Source organism: Phascolarctos cinereus, unplaced genomic scaffold, assembly GCF_003287225.1.
Source record: "Phascolarctos cinereus isolate Bilbo 61053 unplaced genomic scaffold, phaCin_HiC Scaffold_4;HRSCAF=312, whole genome shotgun sequence".
In the NCBI taxonomy this organism is placed as follows: domain Eukaryota; kingdom Metazoa; phylum Chordata; class Mammalia; order Diprotodontia; family Phascolarctidae; genus Phascolarctos; species Phascolarctos cinereus.
This window is the reverse complement of record NW_027555847.1, coordinates 119,825,537-119,842,866: the sequence shown is the minus strand read 5'-3', so window position 1 is coordinate 119,842,866 and position 17,330 is coordinate 119,825,537. Positions and strand designations below refer to the sequence as shown.

General features: G+C 37.0%; 1 pseudogene across 1 annotated transcript in view; it reads left to right on the top strand.

Annotated features, from left to right (window-relative positions):
* LOC110221638 (tyrosine-protein kinase JAK2-like) overlaps positions 1–17,330 on the top strand; it is a 47,009-nt pseudogene that overhangs the window by 16,382 nt on the left and 13,297 nt on the right. The window contains exons 8-11 of the transcript XR_013485590.1: positions 3,468–3,606; positions 5,489–5,644; positions 5,809–5,955; positions 6,801–6,936. The product of XR_013485590.1 is annotated as a tyrosine-protein kinase JAK2-like (transcript). The remainder of the gene's footprint in view (positions 1–3,467; positions 3,607–5,488; positions 5,645–5,808; positions 5,956–6,800; positions 6,937–17,330) is intronic.

Sequence of the window (17,330 nt, the reverse complement as noted above, 5' to 3'; positions counted from 1 at the left end):
AAATTGTGAATGTGTGACACAGAATCCAAAAGAGACCTTGAGAGAGGATAGAAGTATTTATGACATATTTATAGACATATTTATGAGGATATTCATGCATTTGCATAGGCTAAAAAAAAGTCATTGTAAGTACTCATCAGACAGACCTTCTGTCATTAATAGGCAGATTTAAAGTATGTCTTATCCAGAAATGCAGATATTTACAGCAATAGAATTTTTGCCACCCTTTTCTTATTCATTTTTCATAAAACTTTAGAATAGGGAAGGACTTTTGACATTTTCTAGTTTAAATTTTTATTTGGAGATGAAGACTGGGCTTAAAGAGAAGAAGAGATTTATCTAAGGTCCCGTTTCTAGCTTGTGAATAAATTAACTAAACACGTTTCGTTACTATAATAATTGGTGATTAAAAAAGCTTTTCATAATGTCTTGAGGCAGGTAGAAGGAAAAATAGCTTGATTATTAGAAAGCAAGCAAGTTCCAGTAGAGCACATGACCCAGTCAGAGCACTATTAGTTCAGACAGCAAGACTGGGCAAGATTCTCATTCAAGCAAACCATAATATTTTTTCAATGTGTCAGCATCAATTAAAAAGATAATTAAGAAGAGGAATGCCCTCACTTTTTTCCTGCTCTGAGGATGATGGTGAAGGGAAATACTTCTGTCCCCAAACTAATTAGTTGGACTAATATGACAGATGATCTGGTGATGGTCACTTAGCACAGTAGAGGTATCAATAGGTATAGCATGACTCCATCCTACTTGTTGACTTCATGGGCTGCTCTGGAACCCAAGTTTAACCAAATGTGTCTTCCCAAGTTGCTGCACTATGCTGCTTTTCTAGGCAGTTTGCCCTAAGGCATGACAGGGTTCCATCAAAGATTTTTTTCAGAAGATTACTTGAAGTGCAAAGCATTTATCATGTGAACTAAGTAATCCAGATTGGTTGAAAGGTTTTGGTTACACTGAATTTGTGGAACTTAGGTTCCTTGCTCAATACTTTGAAGCTTGATGAAAAGTCTCTAGGCAGCAAAAGAACTTGAAAGGATACTACTGATAAAAGACAAGATAAAGTCAGGGGTGATCTCTCCTGTGACAAAAATCAGAATCCAAACAGGAGGGACAGAACTAAAGAGATCTAGAGGGCTCATCCCATCACCTTTTCTGCTGGAACACTTGGGTGAAGCTCAATCTCCAATCTCAGAAATTAGACTCTTTATTTTTTAAAAAATTTTATTAATTTATTGATTTATCAACAATCGCTTACATATGCTTTTGAGTTGAAAATTTTTCTCCCCCCTTCCTCCCCCCCACCCTCCCCAAGAGGGCTCACAGTCTCATATAGGCTTTACATTTGCATACCCATTAAACATATTTTCACATTAGTGAAGTTGTAAGTAAAAATTAAAACCAATAGGAGGAACCATCAGAAAGAGGAAACAAAACTCAACAGAAGGTAAAAATAAGTGATAGCGATTCAACTTCCAGAGTTCTTTCTTTGGATGTGGACAGCATTTTCCATCCCGAGGCCTCTGGAGATGTCTTAGATCCTCATAATGCTGAGAAGGGTTCAGTTTAACATCTTAGTCATTGAGTAAACTGGCTGTTGCTTTGTACAACATTCTCCTGGTTTTGCTCACTTCACTCAGCATCAGACCATATAAGTCTTTCCAGGTTTTTCTGAAGTCAGCCTGTTCATCATTTCTTATAGCACAATAGTATTCCATTACATTCATATACCACAACTTGCTCAGCCATTCCCCAATTGATGGGCATCCTCTCAATTTCCAATTCTTTGCCACCACAAAAAGAGCTGCTATGAATATTTTTGTGCATGTGGGTCCTTTTCCCATTTGTTTGATCTCTTTGGGATATAGCCCTAGAAGTGCTATTGCTGGATCAAAGGGTATGCACATTTTTGTAGCCCTTTGGGCATAGTTCTAAATTGTTCTCCAAAATGGTTGGATCATTTCACAACTCCACCAACAATGTATTAGTGTTCCAATTTTCCCACATCTTCTCCAACATTTATCATTTTCCTGTTTTGTCATGTTGGCCAATCTGATAGGTGTGATGTGGTACCTCAGAGTTGTTTTGATTTGCATTTCTCTAATCAATAACGATTTAGAGCATTTTTTCATATGACTATAGATGGCTTTAATTTCTTCATCTGAGAATTCTCTGTTCATATCCTTTGACCATTTATCAATTGGGGAATGGCTTGTGTTCTTATAAATTTGACTTAATTCTCTGTATATTTTAGAAATGAGGCCTTTATCAGAGAGACTGGTTGTAAAAATTCTTTCCCAATTTTCTACCTTCCTTCTAATCTTAGTTGCATTGGCTTTGTTTGTGCAAAAACTTTTCAATTTAATGTAATCAAAATTATCCATTTTGCTTTTCATAATGTTCTCTATCTCCTGTTTGGTCATGAATTCTTCTGTTCTCCATAGATCTGATAGGTAAACTATTCCTTGTTTTCCCAGTTTACTTATGGTATCAGCCTTTATATCTAAGTCATGAACCCATTTTGACTTTATTTTGGTATATGGTGTGAGATTTGGGTCTATGCCTAGTTTCTGCCATACTCTTTTCCAGTTTTCCCAGCAGTTTTTTCAAAGAGTGGGTTCCTATCCCAGAAGCTGGGGTCTTTGGGTTCATCTAATAATCGATTACTATAGTCATTGACTACTGTGTCTTGCATATTTAACCTATTCCACTGATCTACCTCCCTAAGAAATTAGACTCTTTAGAGAGGCACTTTTCTACATGTGCTTAAGAAAAAAGCAACCTCAGACCTACTGTCTGAGGAAGGATCAGCCACAATTTTGGGGAAAACAAGAATTAAAACACAAGGCCTGAAAGCCCAAAGTAGAAACTCAGTGGAGAAAACAAAGACTATTAGAATCTATAATAGGGAAGAAAGATGGAAAAAAGAATCAAGAATCAAAATCTGCATTTGCATCGAAAAAGACTAGAAAATTCAACTCTTCAAGGCCGGTGCATTGCTCTCTCAGTTAATAGCAAAGATGAAAATGGAAAAACACAGAATAAACATCCTGTGATTTCTCACAATATCACCAACCTACAATATTCAAGAGCAAGTAGGAGGACAATGTAAAACATTTGCATAAAGGGGAAAAAAAAGAGCCACCAGGCTAAAAATGCATTATTTCTACTGAAAAATCACCTTCTCAAATCTTTAAAGGACAAAGTATCATTTTACCCATTCTTTGCATTAGAGACATCTAATTCATATTTAAGGAGGATTAGTAAATAATTATTAAAATTTTATTTTTATGTAACAATTTGGGGAACAGAGATACATATACAGTATCTTATATTTCCTTCACAAGTAAATATTTATCATATATGTTTCTCAGTTAAACCTAATAGTGCTTCATATGTTGTACACAGTCAAAATACTGGCAAATTAATACTAATGTATGTGTGTGCTCCTTTAATAGGAAGAAAAAAGCCTCACTCATGGTAATGTATGTACTAAGAACATTTTACTAATCAGAGAAGAGGACAGAAAGACAGGAAATCCTCCTTTCATCAAGCTCAGTGATCCTGGCATTAGTATTACAGTTTTGCCAAAAGACAGTAAGTTTTCCATTGTTCTAATTTAGCTTTCTATATGTTTCTATATGTTTCGTTTTGAGATAGCTTGAAGTAGCCTGTTGGTTTAAAAAAATACTGTTCACTGTATTATTGTGATCTTGATTAGTAGTAAAATCTAGATTAAATTTATAACATGTTTATAGTAAAATATGAATTAAGGAAAATTACATACAGGTTTTCTTAGGACTTTTATATATTCTAATAATTTTTACAATAATAAGCAACAGAGTCATATTCATTTTTTGTTTATTTAGTGATTCCTCAATATTCTTATGGTTAGACAAAGGTGTTTCATATATTTTCTTCTGTTTTCATTAAAAATTTAAGAGGATATTAATCCTCTGAGGCCTTGACCAGTCTTCAGTTGTCTCTCTGTGTGATTCTAAGGTTTTTCCCTCACTTTTTCATCTCTTGCCTACTGAAAGAATAAGCAATTTCTATATAACACAACTAATTGAAATGTAAAAATAACAGATAAGTATTATTTTTTATCCACCTGACCCAAATACTTCTCCTCAATATTTTTATGTTGTTTTTACTTTAAATTGAATGTTTTGATTATCTAAATTAATTACCATTTTGGAACTTTTACAGATAAAACTTGGTAGTTTTTGTGACTATCAGTAGTACTTAAATTGGGCAAGCAAACAGGACAGGAAATGCCTTGTGGGACCTGACCCTCGAAGATAAGAAAAGGCTAAGATATGTAATTATCTGGTCTATAGCAGAGGAACTATTTTATTCCTACTTTAAACCATTAACTATAAGACTGCAAACTACTTAACGTTTCAGCCAAAAGCTGAGATACCATCTTACCACTTCATAAAAAAAATTTTTTATACTCTATATAAAATGCTATATTATTTCTGCATTTAAAAATTTTGAATGTTCTAACCAGAAGTCAGCAAATTCAGTTCAATTCTATTAAATGTTTTTTAAGCATCTACTATATTCCAGATACTGTACTAGGTATTGGAAATACTAAGATAAAAATGAGACATTCCTTGTCTTCAAGGAGTTTATATTCTAACAGGGTATATGTGGGAGAATACAAAATCCTATAGCCTTCTTCTTACTTAGCACAATTCTGGTGGCACTACAGGCTTCAGGACCTTAACCTAGAAAGTATTGATGGGAGAAAACAACAAACTGTATTAGGAACACTTCCATGGTATTCCAAAGCTCTAGGGCTAACATAGTCTTATATGTGCAGCTTTTCTCTCTAATGTATATACTGTTAACATGAAAAAAAAAAGAATTAACACTGATATTGAGCCATTGGAACAGCTCAATCAATGACAAAAGCAAAGAAATGTATGAAAATATTTGGGTCTAATTTGCTTAGAAAATGTTTATTTTTTTTTGTATGAGTGGTTTTTGTTTTTGTTTTTTTAATGCAGGAGATAGTTTAGAGGCAACTAGGTGGTGCAGTAGATAGAGTACTGTGCCTAGAGTCAGGAAGACCTGACATCAAATCTAGCCTCAGACACTTATTAGCTGTATGACCCTGAACAAGTCACTTAGCTTATATTGCCTCAGTTTCCTCAACTGTAAAACAGAGATGATAATAATAGCACCTACCTTGAAAGGGTGCTTGTGCAGAACAAATGAGGTATTTGTAAAAGTGCTTAACCCGGTGCCTGGCATATAGTAGGCTCTGTATAAATGCTTACTCTTGTCCCTTCCCTCCCCCTCTAGTTCTAGTAAATAAAGTGGAGATGACATGGTGTATTATAAAAAAATTCTAGGCTCTTCTAGCTCTAAAAAGTTGAGTGATTCTGATAAATAACTTGTATATCAGAGCAAATTTTAAATGAAAAGTTCTTTTGGCCTTATCACCATATTTTGTTATATGATTTAACAGTTCTTCAGGAGAGGATACCATGGGTTCCACATGAATGTATTGACAATTCTAAGAACTTAAGTTTGGCAGCAGATAAGTGGAGTTTTGGTACCACTTTGTGGGAAAGCTGCAATGAAGGAGACAAACCTTTGATTGCATTAGATTCTCAAAGAATAAGTTTACATAAGTCATAAATTAGAAGTGTCTCATCTGTGACTCTTTGCATTTTCTTTTAATGGTTAGCTTAGTTTTTTTAACAGTTATTTCATTTTGTCTTGTTAATAAGAGTTTTATGGCATCACACAATGATTCATCTTTAATGCTTGGTTCATTAATTACAGAAACTACAGTTATATGAAGATAGCAGCTCCCTGCACCAAAGTGGACAGAGTTAGCAAATCTTATCAATAATTGTATGGATTATGAGCCAGACTTCAGGCCTTCTTTCCGAGCTATCATACGAGACCTTAACAGCTTACTCACTCCAGGTATGGTAATAGCCAGGTGCTCTCATTATTTCTCTAGATTAGCGCTGATAGTAACGTTTTAATGAACTTCTTATTGACTTTGAGGTCTCTAAAAAAGGGACTTTTTATTTCTTTTTGGCCAGCCCAGTTTCTAATGTGTAATTTACCTGCCACTTATTGTGGGCTTCCATATTCACCTAGATTAAGTAGTCTTCCTATTAAAAAGCTTAAAATTTTTTTTCCTACATTAGCTTCTTTTCTAAGTAGTCATATAAAAGGTTTTGAAGGTTTCTGATCTCTTCGCTTTAGGGTACACATTTAGCCTGTATTTCCATTCTTTCCTGACTAATGATGACATTTTGTTATTGTACCCTTTACTTAAAGTAGGAGGCTTCTTTGTTTTTCCTTTCTCCTTTAGAGTGCTGAACTAAGTTGCAATGTGATTGGTGAATATATGAACGAAAAGCACTTATTTTTACTCTTTGACCAATACTATACTCAGTGCTGAGATCACTTGCATATGATTTAGCAACAGGTATTTCCTATACCGGTTTGTACTCACTACTCATGTCCAAATTTAATAAAAAAATCTTTCCTAAGGAGTGCCAAACTACCCAATCCTAGAAAAGTATTTGTTAACTCCAGAATTTCTCTGAATGAAAGATTTTACCATTCTTTGTGTGGAAAATTGAAAATGCCCATTTTTGTTAAACTTTTGCAGCTAATTTTGCAATTTCCACAGTTTTGTTTACTATATCCAGCTTAATCTTGTCTTCCAGGTCATGATTATATTTCTATTATTTGTTAATTGGGGAAATGCCAGTAATCCTGGTGGTGAAATTCTACCAAATTCTTTATTTCCTCAGACTATGAACTACTAACAGAAAATGACATGTTGCCAAATATGAGAATTGGTGCCCTAGGATTTTCTGATGCTTTGAAGACAGAGATCCCACACAGTTTGAAGAGAGACATCTTAAATTCCTACAGCAACTTGGAAAGGTAAGTTGACAAGTTTTTTCATAAAGTCATAAAATTTTAGAACTAGAAAGAGATCTTAGTATTTATCCAGTATTTATCATCATATTATTTTGCAGATGGACAAACTGAAGTCCCCCCCAAATTAAGTGACTTAGCTAACATTAGGTGGCTGCTTAGTAACAGGCCCAGAATTCTTCTGATCCCTAACTGTATTTTTCACACTGTGCCTAACTGTATTTGATTTGATAGACTATATCTTATTTGATTTTTTTTTACATTCTGGCTTCTGTCTTTGCATTTGTAACCTTTTATTGCTTTTGTTTCTGGTTGAATTGTTCCAACAAGACACGGTGCAGATGTATTTGTTCCTGATGGTGCCTCTGTAATCTTATTTCCCCCGATTCCCCAAAATGCACCTCCTACTCTGACCAGAGCAGTCTCCTCATAGCTTCAGTAATGCATCAATCTAACACCTGCCACTGGGCATTTGCTGAGTCTTGGAAGCTCTCCTATTTCTCTTCCACTTACCTAAATAATACTTGTCTTTAAAGGTCCAGCCCACCCTCATAATGAAGACTTATTTGATTACTCTAGCCCTCTCTGATCCCCTTTTAAAAAAAATATCTAAAGCTCTTATTCTCTGTACTACAGCTAGTTTAAGAACAACTATATGGTGAAGTACTTTCTATGTGCCAGGCATTGTGCTGAGCACTAAGAATGCAAAGAAAGGGAACAATCCCTGCCTTACACTGCACTGGAGGAGACCGCATATAGATGAATCAGCATATACAAAATAGGTACAGAATACATGAAAAACATCCTTAAAGGGGAAGGTGCTACCTGCTAGGGGAATCAGGAAAGGCCTACTGAAGAAAGTGGCACTGGAGCCGTTCCTTGGAGGAAACCAAACATCCTAAAAGGTGAAGACTCTTAGGAGAGAGAGCATTCCAGACACGGAAGACAGCTAGTTAAAAGAGGGAAGCAGGAGAGTGAGTGCTTTGTGTGAGCACATCACGTAGATCAGTGTAGATAGATCAAAGAGTTGATGGAGGGCAAAGTAAAGAACAAAAAGACTGGAAAGACAGGACGGGGTCTGGGTAAAAAACTTTATATGCCAAAAAAGGACTTTATTTGAATAATAGTAATAGAGAATCACTGGACTTTATTGAAGAGAGGCATGACGTGGTTAGGTCTACGCGTTAGGAAAACCACTTTGGCAGCTCCGTGGAGAGTGTGTTGGAAAGGGGAATGACTGAAGGCAGAGATCACAATTAGAAAATTGTTGCAGTTGTCTAGACTGGAGCTTGAACTCAGGTGATGACAATGTGACAGAAGAAAAGAGATGGCACAGATGTCATTATGGGATGACATATTGGATAGATAGAGTGGAGGAGCTGAAGGTGCCTGAGATTGTGAATGTGACTGAGTGGAAAGGTGTCAAGGCCCTTAACAGTGAGAGGGAATTTGAAAGAGGGGAGGGTTTGGGGGAACAGATAATGAGTTCTCTTTTTGACTTGTGGAGTTTGAGCTGTCCATGAACATCCAGTTAAACATGTGCAATAGATGATTGTTGGTGCATGACCAGAACTCAGAAGAAAGACTAGGACTGGGAAACATCTACATAGAGATTGTAGCCAAGCCCATGGGAGCTGATATGATCCCTAAGTGGGAGAAGAGAGCTTTAGGGGTTAGTAGATGTGTTGTCGATGCAAAACCAGCAAAGGAGACTTGAGAAGGAAAGGTGAGACAGGCATGAGGAAAACCAAGATAGAGCAATGAGGAGAGAATATCCAGGAGGAGATTGGTCAACAATATATCTTTCAAACTTGTCAAGAAGGAGGATCAGAAAGAGTCTATTAGATTGGATGATTAGGAGATCATTGCTCAGACCAAACACTTGACACTTACTAGCTGTGTGACCCTGGGAAGTCACTTAAACTCAATTGCCTAAAAAGTAAACGAGAGAGAGAGAGAGAGAGAGAGAGAGAGAGAGAGAGAGAGAGAGAGAGAGAGAGAGAGAGAGATCATTGGTAGTTTTGGAGAGAGTAGTTTCAGTTGAATAGTGATGCAGGAAGCCAGGTTGCAGAGGGCTTAGGAAAAGAAAGGAAGTGGAGGCATAGAGTATAAACAGATGTTAGAGTTAGAAGGACTTAAGTTTCCACAGGTAGAATAATGCAGAGATTTAAAGAACAACAGCTCCAGGAAGTAGTACACTGTAGGTGGGCTCGGGCTTAGCCAATAAAAAGTAAGTTGATGGTTCCATAAAGACCCCAAAATCAAGATACGGGTCAAGCCAGCTCAGACCAGTCAACCTGAGGACACCTGAAAAATGTTAGTGCTTCTGCTTAATGAGCTTCATTACTATTATCTGACACACCCTGCATAAAATTAGAGCCTCATTAATGAGTCATGGGACGCATGACCAAGGGAGGGGGAACATACTAGAGCATATCAAAGGGAAACATGTAAGGAAAGGTGTAACCTGGGAAGGGATGGACCAATCCCGGCCTGGGAGGTTTCGCACCAAATTCAATGTCTAAATCCTCTGGACTTTCTTTATAATAAATTTTCTTGATACTAAATTTTTGGTGTCAAGACTATTTCTAACACAGGTTTTCTAGTATAACAGAAGTACTACATAATATAGCACTTAATTACATACACTTGTATTGCTTACTGCTTGTTTCCTGTTGTGTTAAGCATTGTCTTCAATTCATATACATCTTAAAGGCAGATTAACCATGTCCTTAACTTAATTTCTTTTATCTCTCACCATACCCTGCCTACCACAGGGTAACTAAGTACTCAAGTGTTCTGAGTTACTTAAGTCTTATTACTTAATTTCCTTTTAAACTTTGGGACATGTGTTGATTCTTATGGATAGTACTGTATTTCAAAGAGCTTTCCTCTAAGTAAATTAACAAAGTCTCTCAAACCCTATGAAACCCATGGCACTCTGTTTATATTCCAACAGAAAAGACTTGAGAAAGATTTTGAGACTTAGCCAGCATCTTTAAAAATTAAAATGGATTTGGGGTTTAAAAACATATGACCAGGGGCAGCTAGGTGGCACAGTGGATAGAGAACCGGCCCTTAAATCAGGAGGACCTGAGTTCAAATCCGGCCTCAGACACAGCTAGTAAGAGTGTAACCCTGGGCAAGTCATTTAACTCCAATTGCCTAAAAAGAACAACAAAAAACATATGACCTGATTTTTTTGCTTGTTATTGTATTTTAGTAGGCAAGTTTAGACTGCCTCAGTCCAATGATTGTGGCAAATTTCTACAATAGCAAACTACTGGATGATTCTTTCAGAGACAGATTTTGATACAGATAAAATTGGACCTCAAATGCTGTTGTTTCATCACCAACTCAAAACTCTTCACAAAAATGAGAGCTCCTTTCCCAAAACACCAATAAAATATTCCAGTAGCGTCTAGAATAATCCAGCTCTGTCAAGGCAAGAGTTATATACCAGAGCCTTAGTAATAGAAATTATTTATATTATTTGCACCCACAGCTTCCTTAGCACTGCTGCCATGGATTCCCAGAGAGGGCAAAAGGAAAAAGGGAAGAGTGATTAGAGGGGAAAGGCAAATGTGGGAGGTAAAAAGAGAAAATTGATTAATTATTATGTGCTAAACACTGGGGATACAGATAAAAGCAAACAAGAGAATTCCTGTTCTCAATGAGCTTACATTCTAATGGGGGAAGACAATACATAAATGGGTATGGAAAAGGGATGGGAAGGGAACCCATGGGGAAAATATGGTGAGGAAAACTAAAATTAGGGGGCATTGAGTCTTGGGCCCCTGAAAGTTAAGGTAGAAGTTCACCTGTTAGAGCCAAGGGGATCCAGGAGTGAGGTCTAGGGTTCTGGTAGAGTGAGAGTGGTTGGAGCATAAGGGCCATGTTATGAAGATAGCGGGGAAGTGGCATGGACCAGGCTGGGCCCTGACAAGAGAAGGACAAAAGTGCTCCCATCAGAACCAGGGGACTGAAAGATAGAGTCCAAATTTCTTTAAGCCATCACTACTTTATAAGAGGTCCTCTGCTGCTAGTTTCAGCTGAAATCAACCTCTACAGTTAATTCAAGGAGACCCTTTGTCATGTCATTCACATTGTTCCATTTTCTTTACTATTTATTCAGTAATTCTCCTTTGGAGTGAGGTGGAATGGGGGAGTCTTATTTTTTTGCATTTGACTGATCATCTAAATTTTGAATGTAAAATGTAGATTCTAAGGAAATTGGGAAGACTACAAGGACAGCATTTTCTAAATATGTTTACAATTAAATACAGTTTTTATAAATTGGCTTATAGAAGACAGAAAACAAAGCATTACAAATGGAGTGGCTTTATTTTTGTAATAACAATTAGACTTTCTTAAATGTGGAAATGTCCAGTTGAATTATCATTCTTCATGCTTGAAGACAAAGGCTATCCTCTTTGTCTAATCTAATTTTTGTTGTTTTCCTGGGATGTTACCCTTGGAAAATGTAATTGCATATGTAATTAAATACCCATCTCCATTATCTTGCCACTTCATTGCATTTCACAAAAGAACTGGTGGATTCGCCTTCATAATGTAGGTTTTAAACTCTCCAGTCCATCTTCACTCACCTGCTTCCTGTTCCTTGTTTCTGCGCCCCTGTACTGGCTCTCCCCCGTGCCTGGGTTGCTCTCCATCATCACATCTGCTTCTGAATTTTACTGGCCTCCTTCAAGACTCAGGTCAATATCCCACTTTCTGCAGATGGCCTTTCCCTATCCCCACCAACTGCTGATGTCTAATCTTTGAGATTATCTTCCAGTTTATTTTCTCAATTTATACTGTATGTATGTAGTTATTTATAGTTGGTCTCTCCCCATTCAAATATGAGCTCCTCAAGGGTAGAGATTTATTTTATTTTCTTTGTATCCCCAATGATGGGTTCATAGGTCATGGGTAATAAATGTTTGCTGACTGACTTATTCCTATTCATTTTAGTTTATTTTTTTAATTACACAATACCATCATAGCTTCAAAAAAGTTTTAGCTAGACTACTGAATGCAGAAGTAATATAAAAGAACAGAGTATTATATTTGTAATAAGATTTATAGTGTATATTTTAGAGAAAGTCGAATATAATTTCTGTTTATTTTTTTAAAAACTCAGGGATGTCTATATCATAATGCAATATGAGATCTTCCACACTGCTAGTTTTCAAGTGAAAGGTAAGCCCTTATTTGTTTTAATACAGTATGCTTGTTTTTGTACGTGGTACTAAAACTCAAGGAGAAAAGGAGATGATGATTCGTGGAGTGCTATAACATTTTGTTTTATGCTTTTGGCTTTTTTCAAAGGGTATTAGCTAGGTCTTTTTTAAAAAAAATTTATAGTGTTTAATTTTTAAGTATTAGATAGGGTGCAAGCAAATGTTCTTCATTGTATTAGAACAAATAATTAACCAACCTACTAAAAAACTCCAAGGTTTTTTTTATTATTATTGAGGATATGTATTGTGGTGATTTTTTTTATTCTGACCATGCATAGAAATTATAACTTTCCAAAACATTTAACTGTTTCATGGTTTACACAAGAAACAGGTAAGTGACCACTGCTCTAGTTCATGCCAAACATAATCTCCTCAAATGAAGGCGCTTCAGAAGGAAGGTTAGACATCTTGTTAGGATTTTCAACATTGCTGTAAATACTACAGTTTTCTTCTTTACTTTTTACAGTCTTTGCATTAATGGAGAAACCAATTTCTTTCCTCAGTAGTCATTTGCTTTAGGAAAATTGCTTTTCCGTGTTATTATATATGCTACCAAAAGTGCTGTGGAAAAGTGTAATTTCCCTCCACATACATGACCAGCTGCTATGAAGTTACATGAAACTTTTATCATAGCTACAGATTTTCTAATGCTCCAAAATTATTTAAACAGTCATTTTTATAACACATTGTTCATTACAAAATCCTATAATTGCCCTTTTGTGTCCCCCCCATTAAAGTACCACTTTGAGGTCTGTTTATTAATTGGTACAATTTGTTTTCTCAAAAAATTAATCTTCCACACATTCCCCAAAGTTGTAACCATCATTCATGTAGTTAGTGATGTAGATGTAAGTTTCCACTGCATGGAAGTGGGGAAACTCACTCGTTGATTTAGGTGTTGGCAAATCATACTCATTAATAAGGGAAACTCACCTGCTGGTTTAGGTATAGATAGTTCACAATATCTATGAAATGCTTCCGTAGCTCTCTGATGCCAATCATTGTTCTGTCCTCCTGAGCATTGCTGTACCCAACCTAGTCCAAACTATTAAAATGATTTTTTAAAATGAAGGCTTCCTCTTGTTTTTCAGGGTAGGTTTATACAACTCTCATATTACCCTTAATTCATTGTGTTGGAATATCCTTTGCCAAATAAATATGTTTATGTACAACAAATATGGAAAGTCAGGTGTTAAGTTTTAAAATGTGTGTCTTTGTTTACACCCATGTTTCTAATTTCACAAAGAACTCTGGATCTGATGTCCAAAAACTGCATTCAAAGGTGAGCTCTGCCACTTGCGACCTGGGTGACCTTCATCAGTTCACTTTAATCTCTCTAGACCTTGTTTTGTACACTTATAAAAGGAGAGGGTTGAATTACATAATCTCTAAGGTCTGCTTCTGCTCTAAATCTATGGTCTTCTGATACATATTTGCCATTATCCTTTCTAGAGTAATTAAGCTTATTAGTTACTGAGTTTACACCAGGTGGCACTCTGTGTCTAGGAATAATTTTTAAACTATGATTTCTTCTTTTTTAGTCACTGAATAACCTTGATTAGGATAAACAGGTTTTGAACTCAAAGGGACCTTAAAGATCATTTCATTTAACACTCCCATTTTACAGATGAGGAAACTCAGGGCTAGAAAGGTTAAATGTCTCATCAGGTGTCACCTAGGTAGAAAGTGTCAGAGCTGAAATTCAAATGAAAATGCTCTAGAAGACTCCAAAGGCCTTCACTAAAATTGTGAGCATTGTTAACAGTGTATTCTTATGTTAAAAGGCCTATCAGAGCAAAGTGTTAGAAAATTCAATTTTGAGCATTATTGCAAGGAATCTATTTTTTTTAATGAGAGAAATGGATTGGAGGCTCTAAAACAGGGTAACTTGACCTGACGTCCACAAGATTCCACAAGTACAACTCAGAGAATCCATAACTTGGATGGGGAAAAAAAATTAAATCTGTATTTTCGCTTCACCTCTACCTGAAATTTGGCATTGCCTTCAATTATGATTTTAAAAGGTAAAGAGCTCCTGCTCTGTTTTCCCTTTCAAACTCTAAAATTCTATGATCCTGTAAATATTGCTTTGTATTAGAGTATATATATATATATATATATATATATATATATATATATATATATATATATATATGGAAGAGAGTTAGATGATAGCAGGATACCCATGGTCACAGTTAGCTAAAATGACCAGCTATTGTCTTCAGAGACAAGCCTCCTTTCCACTTTTTACACTCATCCCTTTGGAATTCATTTCTTACCTTCCTTAGTCCCTACCTTCTATAGTAATACCAATTATAATTATAGCAGCTGATATTTATGTAACACTATGTGCCAGTCACTCTGCTATGTGGTTTACAAATAATATCATCTGAAAGAACAGCCCTGGAAGTGAGGTGCTATCATCTTCACTTTACAGATGAGGAAACTAAGGCAGATTTGCCCAGAGTCACACAGCTAGTACCCTGTAGAACTCTTTTGTTTGAGTTCTGTCATTAAAAAACTCTTAACTACGGGGCCGTTAGGTGGCACAATGGATATAGCACCGACCCTGAAGTCAGGAGGACCTGAGTTCAAATCTGACCTCAGACCAAACACTTGACAGTTACTATCTGTGTGACCCTGGGCAAGTCACTTAACCCCAATTGCCTAAAAGCAAAACAAACAAACAAGCAAATAAACTCTTCACTGCAAAGCCAATTAACTCTCCCTGTATGCCTTGCTTCCTCAAGCCTGGAGGGGAAAAAAAAGTTATCCTGATGAATTCTCCATTTACCACATGCTTCCATTTTGATTCTCCCTTCCCTTTTAGATAGATGATAGCAGCTTAGAGCTACGTAGATACCTTCATGAAGTTCAACATGACAGAAAACAAAAGTCAGCCCATTAGCAAAGCAGTGTGGATTCCATGGAAGTTTCCAAGCTGTGCAACTGAGTAAGGGGCAACTCCAGGATTGGAGGGAGAAAAGAGGGTATTGGGACAGAGGGCCAGTAAGCGTTCTGTAGGTCTATGCTAGCTTTGTCAACCTGAAGAGTTTTAGGATCCAGTATTTTCTGTCACTAAAATGGGGTAAGTGATGAAGATTAATTACTTTTCAGTGATACATGGGTATGTGTGTAATAAGAGGCAGAACTAAGGTTCAAACCAAAGTTCTCCCTAAAAGACTCCAAATCTTTTTCATGTATATGCATGTATGTATATATACATAAATACGTGTGCATGTATGTGTGTGTGTGTGTGTGTGTGTATGTGTGTATGTCTGATGATAGCCATTTCTAGAATGGTGGAAGGGAAGGAAAAGGGGAAAATTAACTTGATAACTTCTATATATATATATATTTAAAAAGAATAGCAAGTTGTACATAATAGTTTTGCAGTTTCATGTGCAACCATTTTTTATTCTACTATGTTATAGAAATGCTTGTTTTATTTCATAAGTTAAAATAAAAAATTTTGAAAACTGAGGAAATAAAGGAAAGAAAAAAAATCTTCAGTTCTGAACCACTCCCAACCCCTGTGCCCTTACCCTTGGGTGGGAAAGGCAGACAAGACTTCTGAACTAGAAAATAACCACTACTCAGCCAGGTCCTACTCCCTGAGGGCTTCCAGACTGAGACACAGCTGGGCTGGGGAGGGAGAAGAGTGCTGGGGTCCAGACTGGGACAAACTGCTTTCCAGTGTCTCTCCTCGATAGACATCCCAACCAGAAATGGGGCCATGACACGACCAGACTTGCTCTACTGCATAGGAACAGAAGTTGAAGGCTGCACTGATAACCCACAGACCTTGAACCATTTATCATCAGACCTCCTGTTTCTCTGCCTGGATTCATTTACCAGTGGTTATCACACTCTCCTGCTACTGGCTACCAAATAGCTCCCATCCCCAAGCTGAGCTATCCACTCATTCCTATCTGTCTCAACTTTACCAGCCCTACCCATGTCCCATGCCAAATGTCCCCTATCTCTTTTACTGTGCCCTCTAGAACATCTACTCCATAATTAATCATCTTAAATCTCTTTCTTTCTCCTTCCTTCATTTAATGCTAACACCTGTCTTTTCCCTGAAGATACTGCTTTCCTTACCACTCTTTCCAGTATTGCTTGCATTTTCATTCATACCCCTGACTCATTGATCATGGTGGAGTTGGAATACTCCTTGCTCCCCATTACCATTTCTAAACTCTCCCTTTAACTCCTTCACCCAGCACCATCACTTCCCGTTGACTTCATTAAGTCCCAATTTATCACCACCTTTTCCTACTCTCTCTGAGTTTTTATGACTCTACACTTTCTTTGTTCTTCTGCCTGTCTGTCCACTCCTCGGGCTCCTCTGCTGATTCGTCATCCATATCGTGACCCCAAAGATCTGCCCTAGTCCCTCTTCTCTTTTCCCTTTATACTCTCTCACTTTATGATCTCATCAACTTCAATGAGCTTGATTATCATCTTTTTCTTTTTTTTCCTTTTTTTGCAAATACTTCTCAGATCTAATTATATATCTACTATTCTTTAGACTTTGGGCGGGGGGGTGAGGCAATTGGGACTTGCCCAGAGTCACACAGCTAGTGAGTGTTATGTGTTTGAGGCCAGATTTGAACTCAGATCCTGACTCCAGGGCCAGTGCTCTATCCACTGTGTCACCTACCTGCCCCCTTGTTAGACATTTCTAACTAGAGGTCCCACAGCTATCTCCAATTCCACATATTCAAGACAGAATTCATCATTTTTTCTCAAGCCTTTCTTTCAAATTTCCCTACTACTATCAAGGGTACCACCATCCTCCCACTCACCCAGGTTCACAATCTCAGTGATACACTCAAGCCTTCACTCATACATCCCACATATCCAATTTATTGCCTATTTTATAATTTCTACCTTAGCAATGTCTTCTATGTGTCTCCTTTTTGCTTCTCATGCTGGCCTAGTTCAAGCTCTCATCACCACCCACCATGACTTCTGCAATAGCCTTCTAATTGATCTCCTTGCCTCCAGGCCCTCCCCAATCCGATCTAATTAAGCTGCCAAGATGGTTCTCCTGAAGTGTAGTTCTATGTCATTCTCCTATGCAATAAAGCCCAGTGGGTCCATTACCTGGGGAATCAAATATAAACTTGCTAGTGGAAAGGAGTTTATAAA